Source organism: Uloborus diversus, unplaced genomic scaffold (assembly GCF_026930045.1).
Source record: "Uloborus diversus isolate 005 unplaced genomic scaffold, Udiv.v.3.1 scaffold_511, whole genome shotgun sequence".
NCBI lineage: Eukaryota > Metazoa > Arthropoda > Arachnida > Araneae > Uloboridae > Uloborus > Uloborus diversus.
In genome coordinates, this window is record NW_026558694.1 from 87,285 (window position 1) to 112,673 (window position 25,389).

At 34.6% G+C, this 25,389-nt stretch overlaps 1 long non-coding RNA gene across 1 annotated transcript; it reads left to right on the forward strand.

Annotated features, from left to right (window-relative positions):
- The first annotated feature begins 3,246 nt into the window (after positions 1-3,246).
- Positions 3,247-23,710, forward strand: LOC129233545 (uncharacterized). Its single transcript, XR_008581469.1, has 3 exons — positions 3,247-3,460; positions 13,881-14,058; positions 23,544-23,710. It is a non-coding gene; the product is annotated as an uncharacterized LOC129233545 (long non-coding RNA).
- Positions 23,711-25,389: the final 1,679 nt, after the last annotated feature.

Genomic DNA, 25,389 nt, shown 5'->3' on the forward strand with positions numbered 1-25,389 from the left:
TTGAGTTTTTAAAACTTAGGTTTTGAAAAATTCCGGGAAAACGTTCTCAAATCTCATCCATGAGTATTTAGGACTGCAATTTTGTACAGTGCTCACAACGTAATCCCCGAGAAACGCCCTCTCAATTTCATTCATCATCATTCACGGTCGAATAAATTTCGTCTTTTGGACTTTAATTTTTAAAATAAATACCTGAGGTCTCCTGAACCTGCCCCGCCCCCCCCTAATGTCACAGAAGATCCTCAAAAACCTAATTGCTAAGGCTTCAGAAAATTTTTTGGAGAAGATCTCCCAAACCCCTACCCCTCTAACAGTATTGAAAATCGCCTAGTACGATTGCGTTAATTGAATTTCAATTTTGAAAATTTGCCAGGGGAGGACTCCGAATCTCTCCACCCATTAACATTACAAAAAATCTTCTAAAGCTGCGTTTTCTACAGATCGGAAAGTTTACACGAGAGAATGCTCCTCTCTCTTTCATCAACATCACGAAAAACGTCTTAAAAATTTCGTTTTTAGTGCTTCAATTACAAAACATTTCCGTGCGCGAGCCCCTTCAACCCCCCTCCAGTGAAGTAAGTTCTGTGAAGCTAAAATTACGTTTTTGGAGCTTTAATTTCAAGAAACTGGCAGTGGATTCAATTTTAACAAAAAAGCCTACAACCGTGTTTTTAAAAGGCTTCAATTTCAAAAATTTTCGGTAAGATGGCGACCGTAGATCATCTGAAGCTGCATTTTTCGGACTACAATTTTCAAAAATTTCCCCGGGGAGAGCCCCCGGACCCCTCTACCTGTTACAATCTGAAATAAATCACAATTGCGTGCTTGGAGTCTGAAAATTTATCGGGGGATGACCCCGAGTGAGTCTTTTCCTCCCTTAATATCACTATAACTCACCTAAGTCTGTGTTTTTCAACTAACAATCTTGAAAAATTCTCGGAGGCGAGCCCCCGGACCCCCTCTCCTGAGCATAATCAAATATAACGTATGATTGTGTTTTGAGAATTTGGGGGGGGGGGGGGGGGGGCGATTATCAGGGGAGCCTATCGAACCTCCTCTACCCTTTATTTCCAACTTAAAATATAGTCTAAAACTGCGTTTTTGTGTCTTCAATTTCAAAAAAATGCCAGGAGGAAGCCCTCCGACAACCCTATTTCCGACTGAATGCTATCCTTACGATTAAATTTATATTGCTAGTGCTATATGGTCTAGTAATATGACTATTCCTGCTGAATCAGAAGCTAAATCTACTCTCTCTCTCTCTTTGCATATTGGAACATGCGTTTGAAACAATTAAGGGGCCGCCAAATGCGTACACCCCCCCCCCCCCCCCCCAGTTTTTTGACCTAGCGACAGCCCTGGCACGCAAGGACGATCCTAGGGTGTCGGCCGCTCACGTGCAAACACCTAATGTGCCGCCTCATTAGAGAATTTCGCATATTTTGTCTATAATACTTCTTCATTCCTTTTCTTTCAAATTTCTGTCTCAAGTTCCGATTTTAAAAAAAAAGTATGAATTTATATAAAAAAATAGAGTTTCATAGTGAGAAACTCCTTCCATATGTACAATTTATTGCTTTGAAGAAAGTAATTAATACTAAAAATTACAAGTTGTTAAAACGCATTTTAGTCTCTTTTCGGTGACATCTAAGGAAGGACGGATGCGGAATCTCCCCCAGAAACGGAGAGTCCTCCCACGGAGAAACTTTCAAAATTATCGCGAAAAATAACAATTTTAGGAACTTTTTTGGAAAGTTTAGGAGTAAATAATGTTAGAGTTCCCTCTAAAAATTCCTTTCTCATTAATTTTTTAATTTATTTTTTACTCTAATTATTAAATTTTTATAATTTTTACATAAGCTTGGGCGGAAGCAGTAGTGGCCACCCTTGGCACCTCATTTATAAGGTTCACTTTACTGCTTCAGGAGAGGACAACTGTACTCATTGCCCCCTCCCCTATGCATGCCTGATTGCAGGCTCAGTCACAAATTTTGCAATTAAACTAAGAATATGTGGAAAGCGCAAACTTTAATGGACAATGGATCAACACACTGTGCACTAACATTCTATTTTTCTTAAACTGCTCTATCGGGAAAGAAGGCGTTATTTTGATTCTTTAATAAAATTTAAAATTCAGCTTAATAAGTCAAATAGACTTATTAAGCTGTGTAAAGTTTTACTGTGAAAAAGAAAACTCTAAATTTTGCTTGATTAATTGAATAGGGAAGTTTTCGATTTTTCAATTTTATTTTTATATGATAGAGTAACATGTATGAACATCATAGGTGAAAAAAATTTTGCGATACGATAAGTAGTTTTTTTTAAATTAATTTTTAAAGTTCAAGCGCCTGTGACGTCAGATGGCATAGGAAGTGACGTTATGCGCCTTCCGGTAGGGCAGAAGCCGAAGGTCACGCATTCGACTTCGAAGACGAAACGTAAAAGGCTATCTCCTCGCATTTAACTCCTCGCGTTTCTGGAACATTAAACCTCTCATCCTCTCGGAAATATTCGAATATCCTCATTGATGTTACATGAGGAAGATTATTTAGATTGTGCTTTAACGAATCCGGTCTCCATATTGTGTTCAAAAGGATTATTGAATTTCTAAAAAATATAAATATCAGCGCGCTCAAAATATTCCTAGCGAAAACAAGGGATCTTCGGCGGAAGGCTGCCCGTTCGCGCCCTGTGACGTAGGCTCGTGACGTTTCAGAAGAGCGCATTTTGCGCGTGGATTTTTAAAAATTCATTAAAAATCAACCACGGTGTTTTAAAATTCGGCGATGGTGAATTTTTTAGTTTTGAGGGTCAATTAACAATATCCAATAGCCAAAATATGAACATTTAATAGGTTGCAACTTCCCTATTGTATGCGGCCTGTGTCCACCCTTTGCTTTGGCCGCCCGTGAGCGGTGCACGCTCTGCACACCTGCTAGGATCGGCCCTGCGCACAGGTTCAACGGGAGCAAAAAATTTTAAAAAATCAAAGGCGCACAATCAGGGTGAGCCACAGCATCTTCGCGGGGGGCAACGGGGCAGCCCCAGAACCGGACCAGTTCGCCCCTGCTAAGTTAAAAAACATGGATTTTATGACCTCTATATCCCACCAAACCCTATGAAAATATCACTTTTATGTTATGTAAGCTATGACTCGCTAGATGGCAGCATCATGCAAATGCCTAGTCCTACTTCACTATTATATTAGTCGTTGTAATGTAAACAAAATTCGCACGTTGTTTGTTCAAGTTTCAAGTGTGAAGATATCAACTTTTAAAAACGTAAAAATTTGCATCTTTTTGAATAATTTCTTTACGATTTCTTAGATTAATTTCTCTTTCAGGGAAGAAATGCGCTTAGTATGCTGTCTTTATCGTTGAACTGAACATATCAATCCTTTCATCCCACATCGTCGTCCCATTGAGAGAAACATGTCAACTGCCCGAAGTCTAGTGCTGAAGTAAGTTTTAAATAATTTTCATTGGAGTCATTCCACATCAAATCAAAACAAATTTTGCCTAAACTTTAGCTGACCATCCTATATTTTGATGAAGTTCAGTACGGAAGTAAGTAGTGTTTATGAAGGCCGTAGCCAGGATTTTGTTTCAGGGGCACATATATGCTAGGCGCCGGCCTCATCGCCGCCTATAGCGGCTCTCACAACCTGCCTCCGCCCGATTGGTGTACAACTCTGTGTCTCTACAATACAGCGCCTTCAGCTCTGCACTTAGGCGGCTTCACATAGCAAACCAAATGTAATTTATGATTTTGGTACGTAAATTACATTACTTGAAAGGGAAGGATCAAAAGTGCATCACCTGCATTAAGACTTTAATTAATGAGCAGTGATTAATTGTCAACGTGGCGCAGCTCTAGAATCATTCCATTTCAAGTCAACTGTGCAGCTTCTAATTAAACCATTAACTCGAACTATTCAATAACTTCTGCTTTAAGCAAAAAAAGTGAAAGATTTTACAAACGCAGGAAAAGAAGCCTCAACATGACAGGACACCCTAAAAAAGGGTTGTTTGGTTTAACCTTTAGGCTACGGCAACTATACAATTATCTTTTCCCTCTCCCTGCGGCTCAAAGCTTTCTTAGTTCCTTCCCCCCCCCCCCCCGTATAGGACAGCATAAAGGGGGCGATGTCCACTTCGACCGCTGAGCTCTCCGCAATACAGGGTTACTATAGTGGGACACTATACTTGGCTAGTCATCACTTATTCAATGGTTTGAAAATAATTTTTTTCCCTCCTTGTTCCTTATGAGGTTCTCTAGGTTTAGATTTTCTGTAAGTATATTTGGTTCAGTTTTAAAATTGAAATCACTGAAATAACGCTTCTCATCTAACCTAAGGCTAACGACAACAAAATAATAAATATCAAACTCTATTTGTGAGGTACACCACTGGATTCAATAAATGCCAGATGTCCTTATCTATGCGCTAAAATGCGGAGGTAAATAGCGTTCAACTGAGACCAAAGCCATTGTAAATACAATGTAGAATACCTTAGATTCAAGGGAGGCAACTTTGCTTTTCAGCTTGGCTATTCAGAAAAATAATGACACTAATACGTGTGTCCAAGAAAGAATCCACAGCGAACAATTCCTTGCTTTGCTTTTCTGAGCAGGTGCAAGCGGAATATGCTTGAACACCGTATTCATTTACATAAAGAACGTTAGCGCTTATCTATCTTTTAGAGCATGCAAGGCACCCTTTTTTGTATATGAAGCTGGCGTTTCAAAGTCAATCACTGTCGAGTGAGATAATATGGAGAGACAGCCTACAAATCCCCTGATATCCCCATTCACTCTTTCTTCTAATTGTGGTTGAAATACCTCTAGTAATTGTTGAAGGATTAAGTTCCGCTCCCTTCACAATGCACAAGAAAAATATCTGGGCAAATTTGTTTTAGATTCCAAGTCTTTCCTCTTTTTAACATTTCCTATTTATGTACTATCTTTATAATACATTTTCACTACCCAGTACGTTGTTATTTGTGATTAAGAGAAGATAAGTAAAAAAAAAAAATACGCATGAGTAAACAGAAAACCAATTTCTTTCTTCCATTTTTTACTGGCATAAACAGTTCCAAATGTAAGAATTAATTAACAGAAAAAAAAATAAACAGACATTAGACTCTCATTGAAAACTGAGTAAGATATATCAGGTGCTCTTATAAATATTTTCACTTAACCTCTTTTTTTTTTGCGCAAGGAAGAAAGAGGAGCAACCGACTTCGACTTAAAAATTAACATTTTAAGCCCCTTAAATACAATAGGACTCGACCGATGCATCGGCCTGGCCGATGCATCGGCGCCGATGGTTCAACAATTTAGCCATCGGCATCGGCGGCCGATGCTAAATTGCAAGAAACATCGGCCCATCGGCCTTAAAAACTTCGAAAAGCCGATGGAATTGGCCGATGTTTTTGAAAAAAAAAGACCTTTGATGTTTTACCTTTTAATACAAAGTAAAGGTTGATTTCATATAAAATTGTTTACTAAATTTCAGTATGAATTTTTATTTGAGTCACCTGAAAGAGTTTTTAATACTGCATTCAGGTACCAAACAAGTTAATTATTGCGTTGTTTCTTGCTGCTGGATGTACGTAGTATCTCTCATAAGTCATAACTCCAAAATTGTAAACTGTAGAAGGATAAGTTTTCGCGTGTGGAATGTGCGTACGTTCCAGTTGTGCACTTCCCTTTTTGTTTTCGATCGGGTGTTCTGAAAAGCCTGTTTACTCATTTTTTGTGGCTATTAATTACTTATTTCAATGCAAAACTAAGATAGCGTCTCAGACTGACGGTCATTTGGTGATATATTGCCGAATTGGAGACTATGGAAACAAATATGAGATGGCAAAACCCCGCTATTCATTTTAAAACACTCTGTATTTTAAATCCGCCACTGCAAGTCAATACAAACTCGGGTGCAAGTTTCGGAAGGGTTTTTTTGCTCAATGTTTATGATTATTTTGAACTCTATTTTTTACGACTATTTTGAATTTCCGAGAACACTTGTGTGCCCCTCCTCCCACTCCCTCAATTTCTGAAATTAAACTCTAGTTGTACTTCTGAGTTGTTTGAAACTAACACCATTCATAAAATTGGAGATTTTTTTTTTCAAACTTTATCTATTGTTTAGAAAGAATTTAGAGCATTAATTTAAGAAATTGATTAAAGAAAGACGTTTTGAATGGTGACACAATTCGGAAATCGAAGGGACTTTTGAATTTTTTCTTCGGAAGTGCTGAAATAGATTCAGAAACTCTTCCGAGGTGTTGGTTTTAGCAGTTCTGTACTACAAATATTAGGCCGAGGTTGGGGCCGAAGTGTGAGTTACTGCAAAATCAGAGGGTGACCCCCCCCCCCTTCATTTCGTAATGCGCCATCTTTTTTGTATCATTAATAGCGATCGATTTTTTTTTTCTGTTGTAAGTAACTATTTTTATGTATTTATATAAAATCAATGAATAAGTTATTTTCGTTTTTTATAGAAAAGTTTCAAGGATTTTCTATTATGCAATTTTTTAAATTTCAGAAAATTACTGTTAAATTGAACAATTTAATTTGAACTTGTTTGTAAAGCTTCATAAAAGATTAAACAATCTAATTGTTCAATATTATGTATGCAAACATCAGATCAAGTAGTCATATGTATTCAGTTATTAACTTTGTGTAAATATTGATTTTGTTTATAGCTGCGTTTTAAGAACCTCGCTCTTTTCATGGCAATTTTTTTTCCAGCAAAATTTATGTCACTGTTTTAGTTTTTTGAAAAATGCAAAATTTTCTATTCATAAATTTTAAATAAGAAAAAAATATTTCTTTTATGATTTAGTATTGTAATTTATCTGTTATCTTTTTTTTAATTTGATGACTAAAAAATGTCTACGTGCAATCTTTCCAATTTAATTGCGTAATTTGTTGACGGTTTCATAGTTTTAGTCTTAATTTTTTTTGAATGATTTAACAACATAATTTAATGTTTTTTAACTATGTTTAGTGAACTTAAATCCATACATCATTACAATATTACTGAAATCTTAGTTATATGTTCAATTTAAAAAAAAATCAATTGTTTTTAAACAGTCTTTTTGTTTTTCTTCATTTTTTCTTTCCTTCTTTCTTTCTTTCTTTTTTTTTTTTTTTTTGGCTGTTGTCCATTATCTTTCATTGTACAGCAGTCAAAAAAGGAGAAGCATAACTACACCCTATATAGATTGTACGTAGTACGATCCAAAAGTTCGGGACAAGCTGTATAAAACCTTACCCAGAATAGTTCACATTACAGAAGCACATCCACCTTCAAAAGGTTACCTTGAGGGACTATGTACTTCTGCCAGTGTTCATATAACTTTTGGAAACACTTCTGAAAGCCATTTTTCGCTACCTTCTATGATGCAGCTTTATCTTCTCCTGACGGAGGAAAGCATCGTCCATGCAAATGTTTTTTTTGCTGGGAACAGGTAAAAGTCACACGGGGCTAAGTCCGACGAGACGTTATGTTATTTGTTTGTCATATCAGAGTGTTGACCAATCGAACCGTGCATCCTCAACATGAAAGTCGCCTTCTTCCCTACGATGAAGTTAAAGCAGCAGCGCAAGAGGCCTTACAGGAGGTTGCGAAAATGTCTTCCAGGAGCGCTTCTAAAAGCTATACGAACATTGGCAGAAGTGCATAGTCGTTCAAGGTGACTATTTTGTAGATAGATTGGCTTCGGTAATGTGAACTATTCAAGGTAAGGTTTTATACAACTTGTCCTCTAACCTTTAGATCATACTACGTACGTATGAGTTTTCAACTTACTATTTCATAACGTTTTTGAGTGACGTAAGTTTACGCGCATGAAGACATCACAAGAGAATTTGCGACAATTAACTTAGGAAGCGTTCAAAATGGATATTTCGGTCATCTACATGTTCTTAGGTACATATGCATGTACAGATGTGCCAAAAAAAATTTGTGAAGTTTAAATTGGGTGATCGTAAAATAAAAATTTAGGTGAAAATCTGATTTTTTTTCTTATTTTTTGTGATTGCAATTCCTTATTCGTAGAAAGGAAGTAAAGTGAAATGAATCAATCATCCTTTAAATCTCTGACAATTTTATCAATTTATTTCTGTTTGATTTTTTTTTTTTTTTTGCCATCGGCCAATGGCATCGGCCATCGGCCATCGGCAATCGGCCATTTGGAGGAAAACAATCGGCCATCGACCATCGGCCGTCTTTGAACGATCGGCCAACAATCGGCATCGGCCCATCGGCCAAAAAATGCCATCGGTCGAGCCCTAAAATACAAACAGGGGGAAAACTGAATGCACAAATTTATACTTTATTAACTGCTTTATAAGGCCATAACGTTTAAGAATTCCTAAGTTGAACCATAAAATTAAAAAATTCAGCGAAAAAAACCCTCGTAAACGTGCCCCGGTGTACCATACTTATTTTGTTTCATTCAGCATATCCTTAGTCCTTTTGACTTTGTACTGAAATAATATTCGCTATAGACAAAATATCAAGGAAATACATTTATATTTTCTAAAATATCAAAATTAAGTTTTTATGCTTTTCACTCAATAAGTGATCAATTAAATAGATTTTTAGGCGTAGCGAAGGGGGGGGGGGGTAAAAACACCCCTCAGAGCCCTTGATTTTAACATTCTTGCCATCCCTAGTGCAATAACTTTTACATATGAAAAGGCTCGTTTTGAACAGAAAACCCCCTCCAGAAGATAATTCTGGCTGTGCTAGTGACTCTTTTTATAAAAAAAAAAAAAAAAAAAAAAAATTGAGCATTTAGTCTAACTTTCAATTTTCAAACCAAAAGATTCACGACACAGATTCTTAATTGAACCTCTCTTTCAAATTTATTGATTTTAGAATGTTTTCCATGTTTTGTTGAAACGGTATTACAAGTAATTTTCAGTTAAAATGTAAATAAAGAAATAAATGAAACGTGGCAAATCGCAAATTGATAAGTTGTTTCTTATTCAGCATGATATTCATTTTCGAAAAGTTAGCAAAATAAGATATGCTTTTCAAGTGTTTAATTATTTTTATAAAACCATAACAAAAGAAATATTTTGGAGAATGATGTTTCTTGCGCTCTGCTCCCTAAATATCTACACTGCTTAAACTAAATAGGTGTTTTGTACTCAGTAAAATATGCTGTTATTAATTATAGGAAGCCTTACTATTGGGTTATTAAACAGAAAAAGGCTATCAAAAATTTTTCTTTCCTTCAAGTATTTTACTTCTGCTTAACTTTCTCCCCTCTTTTTCGAAACTTCGCCACACATTCCTTCACTGGGAACAAAACTATGCCAAACGCCTCTGATTGACAGACCCCCAAAAGGGGTGTAGTGCGTTTCATTCATTTTCTCCCTGTGTAGGCGTGTGTGAAAGGATTATCAACTGCGGGAAGTAACTGGAGGGGGAAGGGAAGGACTGGTACAGACGTTTTACCACAGCCGTAGGAAGAGAGCACTTTTTGTCGGTACAGCATATGTACCGCCGTTGGCTAAAGGTTAAACCAAGTGTTTTTTTTTTTTAATTGAATCGTTTTCTTCCAAATGTTTCTATAAATTTTACATATGATTGGAAAATGTAAAATCCTATTAAATACTATGTAACCAGCAAAGCTTTAGAAATAAATTAGGCATTATAAAATTTGCAAACTCATTTTTTTAATGTAATGCAAATTTGATAAATAGTTTTTCTTTTCTTTCTTCAATCAATGCAACTTTTTTTATTAGGTTCATAAATATAAGCCAGACCAACTATGATAAAATAAATAAATACCTTTGTGCTGAACAGTAAAGTAAGAAAAACAACTTTAAAAAATGCAAATTTGCCAATTACAGCAGACATGTGTTTCGGCGTTACAGGGAACGCCTTTTTCAATGCAAAAAGTAATGAGCTTATGGATGAAAAGACATCGTTCCCTGTAACGCCGAAACATGTGTCTGCTGTAATTGGCAAATTTGTGCTTTTTTTAACATTGTTTTTCTTACTTTACCAGACCAACTATGTTTTTCTAAAATTAAATAATCAAAAAATCCTAGTGTATTGTTGTCTTTATCTATTTATTTTTTTCTTTTGTTTCTCTTCTACGTTTCAAAGAGCCAAAAATGCATATTTCTGCCAAAATTTCATTTTACTACCTAGTTTGCTTCATTACTTAAGAGTTATAGAGATAAATCATGAATCATTTAAGCAATCTGTAGTGCATATAAATCTTAACTCTATAGAATATTTAAATGACAAGGGGGAAAAAAAACTTTGCACACTTTTTGACATCTACAATAGACGATGCAGTTTGAGCAAGAAAAATGAACAATGTATAAAATTTTAAAAGCAGAAAATATTTGTCCAAACCTGTGCTCTTTATAACAAAATTTAATATTAAATTTTCACCTCTTAAAAAACTTTTTAATCCCAGTGAATAAAAGGATGATGTATGAATAGTAGAAGAATAAATTAACATTAATTTTTAATGGTAAAATGTTTTCATTATTGAAAAGTGTTAAAAGTATAGTTTCGTTATTTGGATTTTTATTGTAAAAATTACGGAATAAATTATTATTGGGGAAAAAACTTCAGAATTTGTCTTTTTATTTAAGGATTTTAGTTGAAATGATTTTTTTAAAAAGAAATTTTATTCCTAAATGCATTAAACCAAGAGAAATAATGTCTGCAATGAAAAACATAATGATTTTCTTAAAGCCTATGTGTCCTATTTGTATAAGTATTTTCAATGATACATTTACTTAAATTATAACATGACCTGTAACTTTTTTTTATCTTTAAACAAAATATGTGTTAATCTTTTGATATTTGAAGTTGTACATCAGACTTGTGATTCATTTGTAGGTAGTACTGCAAAATACTTTCTATGCTTAGAATACTTGATTTTAATTTCATTTTTACTTATATATTTATCATGAATTTTCAAAAATGAAATTGTTACAAATAGTGATTAAAACCAAATAAACCTGTTTTAAACCAAAAAAAACCTGGTTTAAACCCAAAAAAAACAGGTTCCCCCCCCCAACCCGGACCCCAAAGTCCCCCGCACCTACCATTTTCAGTTCATCAGTTTTAGATGTTGTTTAGTTCCCCCGACAAATGGGACATGAAGAAGAGTTAAGCATTTAGATGGGCATCCTTACCAGTCAGCTGTAGCCACCATGCTCAAATACAAGAGAAATCGCACCTACAAGAGAAATCTCAAATACAAGAGAAATCTCACCCATTTATTAAATTTAGAAACAAAGAGGTCCCGACAGATGCCTTCGGAAAAGAAGAACCAAACATCAAATTCAACATCATACCAAAGTTTTTTCCTTCGAACAGTAGAAACGTCGTTCAAAATAAATGCATTAATTAATATCTCTGCTAATTAAAGTTGTAGAAAAACAAACATGACCCAGAAAAATTAAGATTCTATTGATACCTGATTTGATCGTCGATTCTCTGGTATCGGGAAAAAGTTTCTGTGATATACATACAAATATGGATAGATAGATGCAAAAATACACTCGGTTTTTAGTAGAACCTCTCAATAAGGGACACTGAGAGGACTGGATTTTGTTCTCTTAAATAGAGGTATCCCTTGTTTGGAGGTATATGAATTGATGCATGCTGTGTATTTACAATAATATCATATTAAACGTAAATTATTAACATTTAAGATAAATAAAATACTGAGTTATTCTCAAATTGAAAAGAATTATTGTCATGAAAATTAAAATGTAATCAAAAAGAGAAGTAAAATTAAAGTTATGTAATTTATACAAAGAATTTTGAAGTAATTTGCTTCATGTCTTCTTTTTTTTTTATATATAATGCAATGGAATGTAAATAACAGTGTGAGCACATTACCAAAGATAGCTTGAAAGCTTATTTTTACAGCCTTTATGTTGAAAATTTTCTTGGGAGATCCACGGAACCTTCGCTGTTCCTTGAACGACGTTATTAAACATAGCTCGGCAGTGCATTACAGACCTTCAATTTCAAGCAATTTACCCTCCTGCAGTGTCTCTACATATAACCAAAAAATTTGTTTCTGAAACTGCAATATGTTTGAAAATGAAACTGTAATGAGTTTCTAGAGACATCCTTGTTTCCATAGCCCTTTTCCTATACCAGTGGTTCTCAAGCATGGTCCGTGAGCATATTTCATACGATCTGCAAACAGTTAGTGAAAATTAATTTATTCTTTTCTGCAGTGGTAATTAAATTTGTTAAAGAAAACTTTTGGATTTATCCATGAACAGAGTTAGTATTTTGCTTCTGCAGTTACTTGAAACCTTCATTTGGGGAATTAGGGAGATTATTTTTTTTAATTTTATTTTGTGCAATTTATTGCTTTAAAGGAGGGATATCCTTAGTTATGACAAAGAAAGGAAGGACGGAGGAGGTGTTGAATTGATCGATGCTTTGGAAAAAATTTTGTGTAGAAAGAAGCCTTTAAACCTTGTTTGTACTTTACAGGGGTCCCTTAAATCCGCCCATGGATTTGTCTCTTTTTCATCCAAGATATTTCTGTTGTATGTGGTCTGCTTAGGATTCGGATAGGTACTATGTGGTCCTCAGTAGTAAAAAGGTTGAGTACTACTACAGAAAAAATGTGTTTTTTTTTTTTTTTTTGTAGGAAATTAGCAGACCTCATCCTGGAGACATAAATATTTTTTTATTTGAATTAAATATTTTTGTGTTATATGTGTATCTGTAAGGAGCAACTTTTTATTAACTTGAAATTTTGAATTTCTAAACAAAGGATACACCCTATTGTGTAGTAATCATGAATAGAAACAAATATTTTTCTGCAAAGTGTTAGTGACCGGACCATTTTTATAATACCAAGAAAAATCGAACACTAACAAATCATCAAAATATAGCATTCTGTTTACAAAATACCGTATTTTCGAGAGTAAGCACCGCATCGAAATATATTCTCAAGGGGAAAAAAATTTAATGCATGTGCCACACCTGGTGTAAGAGCTGCACCCGCCATTAGCACCGCACTCAACATTAAACAACTTAAAAGCAATTAGTAGTAAAGAAAGCTGGAATGAAATGCAAATGAAATAAATGTTTTTAACTAACAAAACTATATATAATTTACTGTAAATTTAATTTTCTCACCTTGTGAGGAGACGTTGGTTATCCAGAGCGAGGGACGTGACGGACCCTTCTCCTCAATGCCTTGCCAATGTCAAACTCTCTGGTCCGAGTAGCACAAAAATATTGATCCACGTAGATAGGACATAGGTCGACGTTTGAATATCGAACAGTGATGAAAAAAGTTCTTAAACCATATAGAATTATGTCTAAGTATATTTTTTCTCTGACTTGATTTAAAAAGTCATTTTTACTGTTTTTTTTTCAACGTTTAAAATCAATTAATCATTATTAAAAGTGTTTGTACAGTAATATTGCTATTTATGTAGAAATCAGGATCAAAATAGAAAAAATTACAAACATCGAAAAACGTTGTGTTATGTTAGAAAAAAATATTGAAACCCCAACGTATACTTTTTCTATGTCAATCGTTATGTTGTGCTATCTGCCAGCAGCAGGACAATGTGGTTGTTCTGCTGCTAATAAAGTAAGTCCTCTCATTTAAAACTTGAATTTATTTTGTTGGAAATCAATGATAAATAATATTCTTTAGAAGTGCCTATTTTCATTTGAGGAGGAACTTGCATATTGTATGAAAACAATAGTATGACAGTTTAATGCTAGAACTGTGTTGGGAAAACGACTGTAAGTTATTTATTACGTCTTTTTTTTTTTAAATATTTGTCATGGTTTTCTCTTTTCATTTTAAAAATGTTCTCTGTTATACTACTTTTATTAATTGTAGGTAGACAATTGAATGAATGTCTTAACTTTTTGGCCAGTAAAAAGTTTGAGAAAGACCAATAAGAACTGAGGGAAAGAGGCCAATAAGAAGTCACAGATTGAAATAAGATGTGTAATGCAAGTATCTGTACAAAATTATAAGGAAGAAATGATAGCAGATTCAAAAAAGGAAATCAATGGTAACATAAGTAGATTACCACATTATTTTTGTATTTTTCTAAATAATGGCTCCTGCAAACAGGGCTCAATCAAGCCATAGTGGGGCCTTGGGCATAGATTTTATGTATGTCCTCCTCTCTCTCTCTTTCTGTGCAACATAATATCATTCCCATTATACATTATCACAATATTTTAAGAAATTCTTGCGTTAGATGAACCTTGATAGGTTCGTTGAATGTTTCAATATAAACACTTGATTACATGAACACTAGTATTTGTTTCTTCAATATTCTCTTTATTTGAGTCATTGACTCGAAAACCAGTCATCTTCACTTTTTTACCGATTGAGATTATTTGACTTTTTATTTAAACTGATGTGGACACTGAAATCTCTATTTAGTTCAGAAATATGCCATTTCTTGGAAATGGCCTGTTCTCCAACTAAACCATATATGGGTCTCTAGAAAACGTAACCTTTGAAAGGAAATATTTTTCAATTTCCAAACCTTTGTTTTCTTTTTTTTTTTTTCATTCTTACATGAAAGTGTTACCTATTAGAAGTAACCATAAGCAATGGCTCTGAGTTCCAATTATTTTACTCATAAATAAAAAAAAATTAAAAAATGCCTTGTTCACGGAAATAAAAAAAAGAAAAAACTTTTAACATTTAAAAATAGAGGCCAATTCAATATCAAAGTAGTAATTTTGTTAATTATGCAAACAATCAGCTATTTTAATAATTAGTGGGAGTATAATATTTAGCCCTCTTAATTAAAGTATAGATTAATTAGTAGTTATGTTAAAAAATAGTATTTAGTAAATTTGAGGATATACTGGCAATTTATAATTTTGGTAGAATGCCTATTATTTATGTATTTCCCCTCCATTAGTTATTTTCACCTCAGAAATAATGACATTGATAAGATCTGTCATGAAGATGAGATTCATGGAGATGAGGATCTTTCCGTTAATATAGGCCTAATAGATACATTTTTCATGGAAAATATTTTTTTCTTCATTGCTACAATCTGCACATATTAAGCATATGAAAACATTTTCACTTTTTTAAAAAATTAATTTACATCCCTGAAAGTCAAGTTCACGGAGGTGAGAAGTCAGAATAACCGCACTAAGTTTTTAAAACAAAATCTATCTTTTTGTTTTTTGACAAAAATCTCATTAACTTGAATTATGGCTGAAAATAAACAAGGGGCTACCTTGCATCATGGAAAATAAAATTGATATCATTACTGCCAGGTGTTAATGAGGAATGACGTTTTAAGTTTAGGTAACGGAGGTGAGAACTTATTGTGTGACATGACTTTTAGTCCGTCTAAAACGAACTAAAACACAATATTAAAAAATTAAATATACTTAAACAATTAGTATTTGAGACACTTGTGAAAGGAATAATAAATAAGTATATACTTTTAATTAAACAAGTTATTAAGCAACAAAAGCAGTAACACAAGGTGTGTGATATGCCATGGAGGTGAGAATTCACATGTTGTGAACCAAAAATATGCTAAAATAAAAAATTTTTAAAAAAAATTGTTGGCAGGTTTAAATAGATATATTTTTGATGAGAATTATCTTTCTCTCTTTTTCATTAGATCTCTTTTTTTTCATTAGAAAAGAGGTGTCAACAAATGTGTTAATCTTAATTTTAAAAGCTGGTGGCGGGAATGTTGTAAGAAAGCTGTATCTATTTCGTAGAAGTATCTCAAGTCGCTTGGGGTTTAAACAAATTATTAATGTTTGCTTTGTGGAAAAAAAGTCCGCTAAATGTGCCCCTTTGTCAGTAAAGGGAGCATATTCTGAGAAAGTTGCCGAAAACCACAAGAAAATTGTTGACATTAAGTGTTGAAATAGGGTTAACACTAGCTACTTTTGCTACTATTTCTGACAGCAGGTGACTATAGCCACTTTTTTCATGAAAAGAAACGGGCCTAAAAGCGACTTTTTTTTAAAACTGGTGACTTTTTCCATCTTTAGGTGACTATTTATTCTAATTTTCTTATATTCATTTTTAAAAAATAGAACAATTTTGAACATGTCAGTTGCATTTAGTTATGTCATGAAAATTATTGCATCATGTATTTTTCAGCCAATGAGGTTCCCCCATGTTAAGCGCCAAAGAAGGAATGCAAACATAGAATGGGGTATGAGTAGGCTTGCCAGATTTCTAAAATGTTCAACCGGGACAAAGGAATGCCCCCCTTCTTCCTCCCAGCATTGCATGTATTAAAAAAAGGGTACAAACCCCTGGCTGATTTTCAGGTTACTAATTATGAACCTAAACCACGAGTAATAAATGGTACATGCTGATAAATTTGAACACACGTTCCTGTATGTTAATATTTATAAGTTACTTAAGTGAGGAGAAACTATTTTAAAAAAATGTTTGAACAATATTTACATGTATACCTAACTTTGGCTAGGAGTTTTATTAGAAAGTTTTTTTGGTTTTAATCTTGTTGTAAAAATGCTCACAAGCTAATGTTAATTGTACTAGCCAATGTTGCAAATTACAAAGTAATAATCCTTAATTATCCTTCACAGTTAACTATTTTTAGATTTTTTTTTGGTCATCTGAAATCAAATCTTTTACCGGGAAATCAATCTTTTATCGGGACTTGAAGTAAACTGGCACTGAGATTTTGTCTGGAAACCGGGACGTCTGGCAAGTCTAGGTATGAGTAAAAAAAAGCTTGAACGCTGTAGAAACTCATTGAATTGTTCTTAAAATATTCAAAAAACAGTTCATCATTGTAATTTTCTTAGCATCGGTATGATGCATGCTTCCCGTTTTAGATTTCAATCCTTTTGTATCTTGTAAATATTAGCTAACCAATAAATTCTTGCTATTTTTAACGATAGAAAAAAAGATGGCTTACAGAAAGTAGCTGATTGTTAGTCCTGGAAGTAATTTGCATCGTCATCAAGGATCTTCCACCAATGTGTCTCAAGCTATAGAATCTCTTTGCGGTAAAATTTGAGTCTTCTGGAGGCAAAGAATTCTGTGAGTGCTTTGGGCATGTGCCAGGCCCGTGTCCAGGTTTTCATAAAGGGAGGGGTTTTAAAACTTCTACATCCTTTCCCAAGGGGGGGGGGAGTTTAACTGCACTCCCCCCCCCCCCCAGAAGAATAATTCTGGCTGCGCAATTAGCAACAGTATTCCTTTATACATTTTTCTAATCAAACCTTGTTTGTTTCTTTTTTAATCAAGTCCGCAATTAGTATTAAAAACTGCCCATAGATTCTTTTACAATGTATCATGTATATTAAGTTTCATATTCTGAAATAATGCTTAATAAACCAAACAAGAAAAAGCTTATTGTAGAAGCAAATTACATTTCCAAACACAAGCAATGCATATTCATTGCTGCAACATATACCGAATTCATCATAACCTCCTTAAGCAATATTAATGCAGTTGATGCTTTGTGTTGATAAATCATTCAGCAATCCCCCCCCCCCCCATAGTTTTTCCAAAATGTTATTCCAGTTGGTGAAGCTCTAACAGTCTTAAATTGCAGAAAAACTTCAGAGAGAATTTTTTTTTTTTTAAAGTACTCTTGATACAAACTTTTACATTAAAGTTATAAAAGTCAACTAAGCATTTTCTTCTTTTTGCTTATAATATTTTCTCCAATGGGAGGGGTTTAACCCCTAAAACCCTCCCCTTGGACACGGCTCTGGGCATGTCGACTTCTGTCAGGAAGGATTTCCCGTGAAGATAAATGTACAGGTATTGAAATACACACAGTTTGCTCTCTGTTTAACGACTTTCAAGGGACCACAAAAAATCGTCCTTAAGTAGAATGCAACCTTAAATAGAATGCTTTTAAAACTATAGTGGACCATATGGGACTGTGAAAAGCCGTCTTTAAATAGAGAAAGTCATTAAACAGAGAGCCAACTGTATGTGGTAATTTGTTAGTGTAAGGTCAGCTGAATACAAAGGATGGCACAAAGTCTTCCAATCAAGTTGCCAAATGATATCCATGGCCACTTGTGCCACATGCGGTTTTGCGTTATCATGCCAGAAGAGAACTTCTTTGTGACTCAGCAGTGATGGCTCCTTCGCTTGCAATGCTTGTTATACACGTTACTATTACTGCGAGTACTTGGCCGCAGTGATGGTTTGGGACACTGGAAGCAGCTCATAGCGAACAACTTGGCAAATAGTCCACCAGAAACAAAGCATGATCTTGTATGGGTGCATAGGTGGCCATGTCGTGTAAGTGGCAGTTACATATGATGAGAAACAATGCTTGGAACGCTTGGGAGTGTCATACAGGATCCACTTTTCATCACTAGAAATCACTCAATTGAGTATGAGTGCGCTACAGTATTGAGAAAGTAACCACATACAGGCTGCCACTCGTTGGTTTTTGTGAATTTTAAATGGCTTGTGTGGAAACTGCATGCTTAGCCTGTATGACTTACCTAAATGGCGCAGATGAAGTATAATTGTTTTATCATAATCTTCAAACTGTCTTGCAAGTTCACCACATGTTAGGCTACTGTCCTCGTTGATGACTGACTCCAGGTCTTCATTATCCTAGGTTAGTGGTTGTCCACTAAGAGGTTCATGACAAAGAGCCGAAGCTCGAGATTTGAATTTTCGGAACTATTACCTTGCTGTACGTTCACTTGCAGCACTGTCCCAAAGCGCTTGACATATTTGACGAGTTAATGCAGCTTCTGAAAAACTCATTTTAAAATCATAAAGCAAACAACACTGAACAAGCTCCTTTGACCCTTTTTTTTTTTGCCTTTTGCAATCCTACTGTACAGGTCCCGCTAGAGCTAATCTAACCCAAGAGATGTTAAAACACGATACACTAATTTACATACATTACAGCTGCCTAAATTTTGCATACCTATTATCACTTCTTTCAATGGCAAAGTAAAAACAGCAAGAACTTTAGTGGTTACCTTATACTTTGACATTTTTGAAAATCAGACTTATTTTAACGTATGTTATCTTTGATTTAATTATTTTATGTTTTATTTTCATGAATAATAAATCAATTTACTTTTCGAAGCATGCCAACAGTTAAAATTTACGTCGTGGACTATTCTTCTCGTGTTTGAGATTTCAATTCTTTTGTTTCCAGAAATATTTTCATTGATGTCTTTCATAAAAATAATAAACAAAGGATGCCCTAAAACTGATTCCTGAGGAACCCCGCTCAAAACATTACTCCATTTAGAATGATTTCCCCTCACAACTACTCTTTGTTTCCTTCCAGTCTGCCAATTTCTAACCTAAAGTAAAGAATTTCCTCCTGTTCCTATATCTGCTAGTTTGCTGAGAAGAGCAACATGTGGTACCTTATCAAAAGCTTTTTGAAAATCAATGTAAACAACACTCACACACTTTTTGTTATCTAAAGCCAAGGGAACCTTTTCGTAGAAATGCAATAAATCAGTTCCACACAATTTCCCTTTCCTGAAACCATACTGTAAACTAGTCAACAGACTATTAGTGTCTTAGAAATTCATAATCTTAATTTTGATTGATGTTTCGAATCTCTTACAAACCACTGAAGTGAAACCTAAGGTCTATAATTCCCTGGATTACCTTTAGACCCTTTCTTGAAGAGCAGCATTATGTTAGCCAGCTTCCAATCCTCTGGCATTGTCCCTGAGTTATAAGAAGCATTGAAAATATTAAAAATAACATCTACTACTTCCTACGTACATTCAACTAAAATTTTTGAATAAATATTATCTGGTCCCGGAGCTTTAGCTAATTTCATCTTTTTCAAATGAAATAGAACTTCCTCCCAGGAAAATACAAAATCCTTAAGCTGTATAATAGCTTGTGTCTTGTTAGTTGTGTCTTGCTGTTGAGATACAGTTATTGTTAAACACACTGGAAAAATAGTTATTAAGAACATTTGCAATATCCCTATCGTTTTGGATTAAATTTCCATGCTCATCAACTAATGGCCCAATTTGACTATTTTGAGCATTCCCAGAATTAGCACAAGCAAAAAACCTTTTAGGATTCCCATCAATGTTATCTGCTAGCTTTTGCTATAATTCTTTTTTCTGAATCCATACTAAATACTTAAAATTTCGCCTTGCCTTACAATACTAGAGCCTATCCGCATTCTGACCAGTTTCTTTTAACCGATGAAAAGGAGCTTGCTTAAAATTTAGAGCTTCTTTAATCTCTCTGGAGAACCACATGGGCCCAATGTTAGTACTAACACCTTTTCTTCTAAATAGAGCATAATCCCCAACTATGTTTGCTAGTTTTTCCTTAAATTCTGTCCACTGCTCATCTAAGTCACTATTTTCCTATACTGACATTTCAAGCTCTGCCTAAATGCAACAAAATCAGTCTTTCTGAAATTGGGCACAAGTCTAATATTTTCATCGTTGTACATTTCAAATTTAATCCAGAACCTAATACTCTTATGATCACTCTCCAATATGATCCCCTACACACAACCTCTGAACAGAACTTTGTATGTCACAGAGAACTAGATCCAAAATTGCATCCTCTCGAGTTCCATGAGTTACAACTTGATCTAAGAAGCAGTCTCTAATTACTTTTAAAAATTCCTTTTCTCTGCTATTACTAGGATTAAAATTATTCCAGTCAATACCCGGAAAATTGAATTCTATCATAATGATGATGGATGCCTTACTGGACATGTCATTAATATTATGAAACATCTGTTCATCTTGTCCCTGGTTTGAATTAGGTGGCCTATAAATGTTTCCAAAGCACAATTTTTTTGCCCTTATTGCTCATCAACTCCAGCCAAACCATATCAGTATCAGTTGGTTTATCATTTTTGATCAATTCAGTGCAAATGAAATTGTCTCTAACACAAAATAAAACCCCACCACCTCTTTTGCCTACTCTATCTTGTCTAAACGAACTATACCCAGCAATACATAATAAATCTGCAGCAAATTCGGTAGCCCATGTCTCTGTTATTCCATTAACGTCCAACTTTTCATCTATAGTTATGCTTTTCAACTCTTTCATCTGGTTCCTAATACTGCAAACATTGGTATAGAAAACTTTGGGCGCACCCAAATTGCTTTTATTTAACACCCTGAAATTTCTTAAATCACAATTGTTAAAATTACTACTCTTATTAGACACTTTATTTCCATTTCTAGTTATACCCAAATAATTATCATCCTCTCAATACCTGATGCTTGAACTACACTGGTGGGCAAAATTAAGAGATGGAAGGCATTTTCACACATTTCTCGGAAAATATCGCATAAAAACCTGGACAGTTGGTTGTCATATAATGGCACTATGGCGCTGGTGTCTCTGAGATGAGTTTACGTCTTCTTGTGTGGGTTGCTAATGCAGCAGGAGGTACAAAAATCTGCAGCCTACCGCTAAGCTCATAACACTCTACAACATAGTAGCGATTTGTATTATGTTTCTTGAATAATTTCGTTGTTTTTTTGTTGGTTTTTAGGTGAAATGAGTGAACATCATTATTTAGATGAAGGTTTGAGGTGAAGAATTATGGGTAGACTTCAGGCAAGACAGTCCTAAGCTCATGTTGCTAGGGGTGTAACTCCAAGCATCATTTTGAATTTGTGGAGTCAGTTTAAAAACAGTGGGACAGTGTCCAGAAGACCAGGACAAGGTGGTACGAGAGAAACAACGTCCAATAAAGATCAGTATTTGTTACTTACAGCCAAGCGCTAAAGGACGTCAACAGCAACACAACTGTCTAGGGACCTCGCTGCTGCCACAGAAACATTAGTTTCAAAGAAGACAGTTTCCAGGAGGCTCGGTGAAAGAGAGTTGTATGCCGGGAAACCCGTCATTTTCTTTTCACTCACCTCCTCCCAAAAAAGAGAGCATGTACAATGGCACAGACAGCACCAGCACTGGACACAGCTCCAATGGGCTAGTGCTGTTTTCACAGATGAGTCCAGATTCAGTCTACAACCTGATTCTCGGCGAATATTCATATGGAGGGAAGCTGAGACCCGATACAATTCCAGTAACATCATGGAAAGAGACCACTATTCTGGTGGAGGAGTGATGGTTTCCACAGGGATTGTGCACAAAATACCCGCACACCACTCCATGTGTTTGACACGTTCCGTGAACGCCCAGAGTTACAGGCAGAAGATCCTACAACCGTATGTGTGTCTTTTCAGGGGTGCTGTTGGCCCAGAATTCGTTTTTATGGACGTGCAATGCCCTACCACATGTGTTCCTGGTTGAGGAGTATCTAGAAAGCAAAGATATTCATTGAATGGATTGGCCAGCCAAATCTGCTGTCCTTAAACCCATTGATTATGCTTGGGATGTTCTTTGAAGGGCTATTGTGATATGCCAACCCCACCCAGAACCATTCCGGAGTTAAAAATGGCTCTGGTCGAAGATTGAGAGGATTTTTCACAAACACTCCTTTACTCTCTTATTAACAGCATACATATGTTGTGTAGGCTGACTTTCTGTCAGAGATGACCACACACCATACTACAGGTGGCCACACACCATACAAACCACACTTTCATTGCCATCTTTTATCATGAGTGCAGTCCTCATTGGACTGTTGGCAATAACTCTTGCCAATGAATGACACTTTAACTTTTGCTTTGCACACATTATTGTCATACTATAAGTTATATCCATACCAAATATCATTAATTTTTATCCAGTATTTCTTGAGATATTTTGGAAAATGCTTTCCATCTATTTTGTCCACCAGTGTATGCCCTCACTTAAACTTAGTTTTTTGACTCCAAAGCCCCTAAAATTAAACCACTAACCATTTTGACCCCTGTAGAGCTCAGATGCAGGCCATCCCTACCAATCCAATCACGTTGACAGTGATTCATACATCAATGAACCTGATATTGCACTTTTTGCAAATTAACATAAGTAGCAGGTTCTTACACCTACCACATTGATTTAGCCAGCTCCTATGCACTCTATACCTGGGAAGCAAACCAACCACTTGGACATTCGTTGAAAAGCTGGTTGCTTTATCCAACAGGGATTCCCATTCCTTTGAAAACTCCTCATTTTTACTGTGGCCTACATCATTCGTTCCCACTCACAAAGTAACCATGTCCTCCTTGTTGAATACTCCCTTCTTTTTAGCAACCTTATTAGCGTCTTTTACCCAAGCCCCTGGTAAACAACACCTAGCCACCTTACCCTTTACTCTCCCAACTGTGTTACCCACCTCCCTTACCATTGAGTCCCCCAAAATTATTTGAAACTTCCTCCTTTATCTCTGGAATATTTATGCCGTCTACAGCTACCCACAACCTAATGCTAACTAGTCTTCCAAAGTTAGCATCCTAACTCTTAAATCTGAGAGTTCAGCCCATTTAGTGAAAAATGATCCTTCTCAAAAGCAAGAATCAAATTAGATTAGTAAAATTAAAGGGAAAAGTTTGTGGAACTGAAAAAGTACTAGATATACCTGTATACTGTAGAAGTTGTCTTTAAGAACATTCTTAAATATGCATTTTTTTCTTCCAGATTTAAGGGCAAAGCTTTGCATTAGTAAATATCTAGGACGTCATGCATGTCTTCGGAAGAGAGTTTAACAAATAATATTGGCAGTACTTCTAAAAATCCATTTAAACTTTGTTCATCATGATGAAAGTAAATTACATAAAAAGATTTAAATTACTAACAATGTTCATTTAGACATCATGTCAGACATACAACTGTAACATAATTCATTTCTCATAATTCTTAATAAAAATTCTCAAAAAAAGATTTTGATGCGTCATTATTGTCTTAATAACTTATTTAAACAAAAACTGTAAAAGATGCTTATTTGACGTCATAAATGTTGAAAGAGGTATTCAATCATTACTATATAAGTTTAAGCCAACTTCCATTTCTTAATCTGCAAACCAGCAATCTGCCATTTGTATAATTCTATAGGAATTTAATGAAACTACATCTACTGCACATCTGAAAATGTATCAGTTAAATACTCAATTAGTTCTAATGTCAAAGCTATTGTGCATCAGTGAATCAGTTTTTTATGCACTTCTCTGTAGTTTTTTACTTTTGTCTTTCAAAATCTTACTTGCTAACCAACTTGTAGGTTTAACTGCTTAACCTAACCCTTCTGCTGAGAGTTATGTATGCCATATATGTAACTGGGGGGAAACTGAAGGTGAAAAGATAATTTACATTATAAAAGAAAACATTTATTTCCAAAATGTTGTCTTTTAATACCTTTCAGTACAATTTCACCTCTATTCATCCTCTCCCTCGTTGAAAATCTATTATATTTAAACATTGTATAACATGTAAACTGTGACCCTACAGTTGAGACAAGAAGGTGCAATTTATTTGTTTTTACAGTACAGAAATTTTGCTCCTGGAGTTCAATAACCTGCAAGCAAATAATGACATAAATTTGGCACATCTGTTACTTCTAAAAGAGTCGAGAAGGATAGAACACAGTTTAGAACTTATTTCATCTTTTTTTGGGGGCAGTAAATCTTTTTCCTATCTGAGTCAATCCATATGATATTATGGGATAGAAAAATCTGCTCGACTATTATTATTTTTATTTATTTATTTTATTTATTTATTTTATTTTTTTTTTTTTTTGAAATTCATATCCCTGAAAGCTGCATATGAAAGATGTTTAAAACTTTTTTTTTTTTCGAATCTTGAACTTTAATTGTTCAGAGGTCATCTTAAGTCATTTTTGTAGTTAAAAATAGGACTTTTAGACCTTCACACTTTAGCCCAAATCTATTTCAATTGCATTAATGGCAGTTAATTTTACATTTTGTGTGAGAGTAGACTACATAATATTCTCACATGCTAAGTTTTATAGCTGTAACTTAATAATCAAAATAATGGCAACAGGCCAAATTTCAAGGTCAAAGTAAAATTTGTACTGATTTCAACGGGTAATAACTTGTTTATGGGACGAAAAACACAAAATGAAATATGGCAACAACTATTAACTGGAATCACACTAATGAGAAAATCTATATAGTTTACTGCTCCTCAAAAATCAGAGAAACAATATATTTAAATTCCTGGAAACCAAATAGGGATGAAATGAAAAAGAAAATTTCTTGGCCATTTCAGTATTCCATTCAAATGCTATACATATTGTTTTGTGTATTTGGTTTGTATTTAATAAGATACAGTTGTTTGTAATTTGGCTAGTTAATGCACTCACTAAAACAGAAATAAGTATAAAAAGATCATTGTGCATTCTTCAGTTATGTTCATTATAAACTATATATTATACATACTGGAAATGTGCATATTGAAAAAAAAAAGTTATTTTAATTTGATAACGTAAAAATATTTAGACGTGAATGAGTAGTTTATACTTGATTGA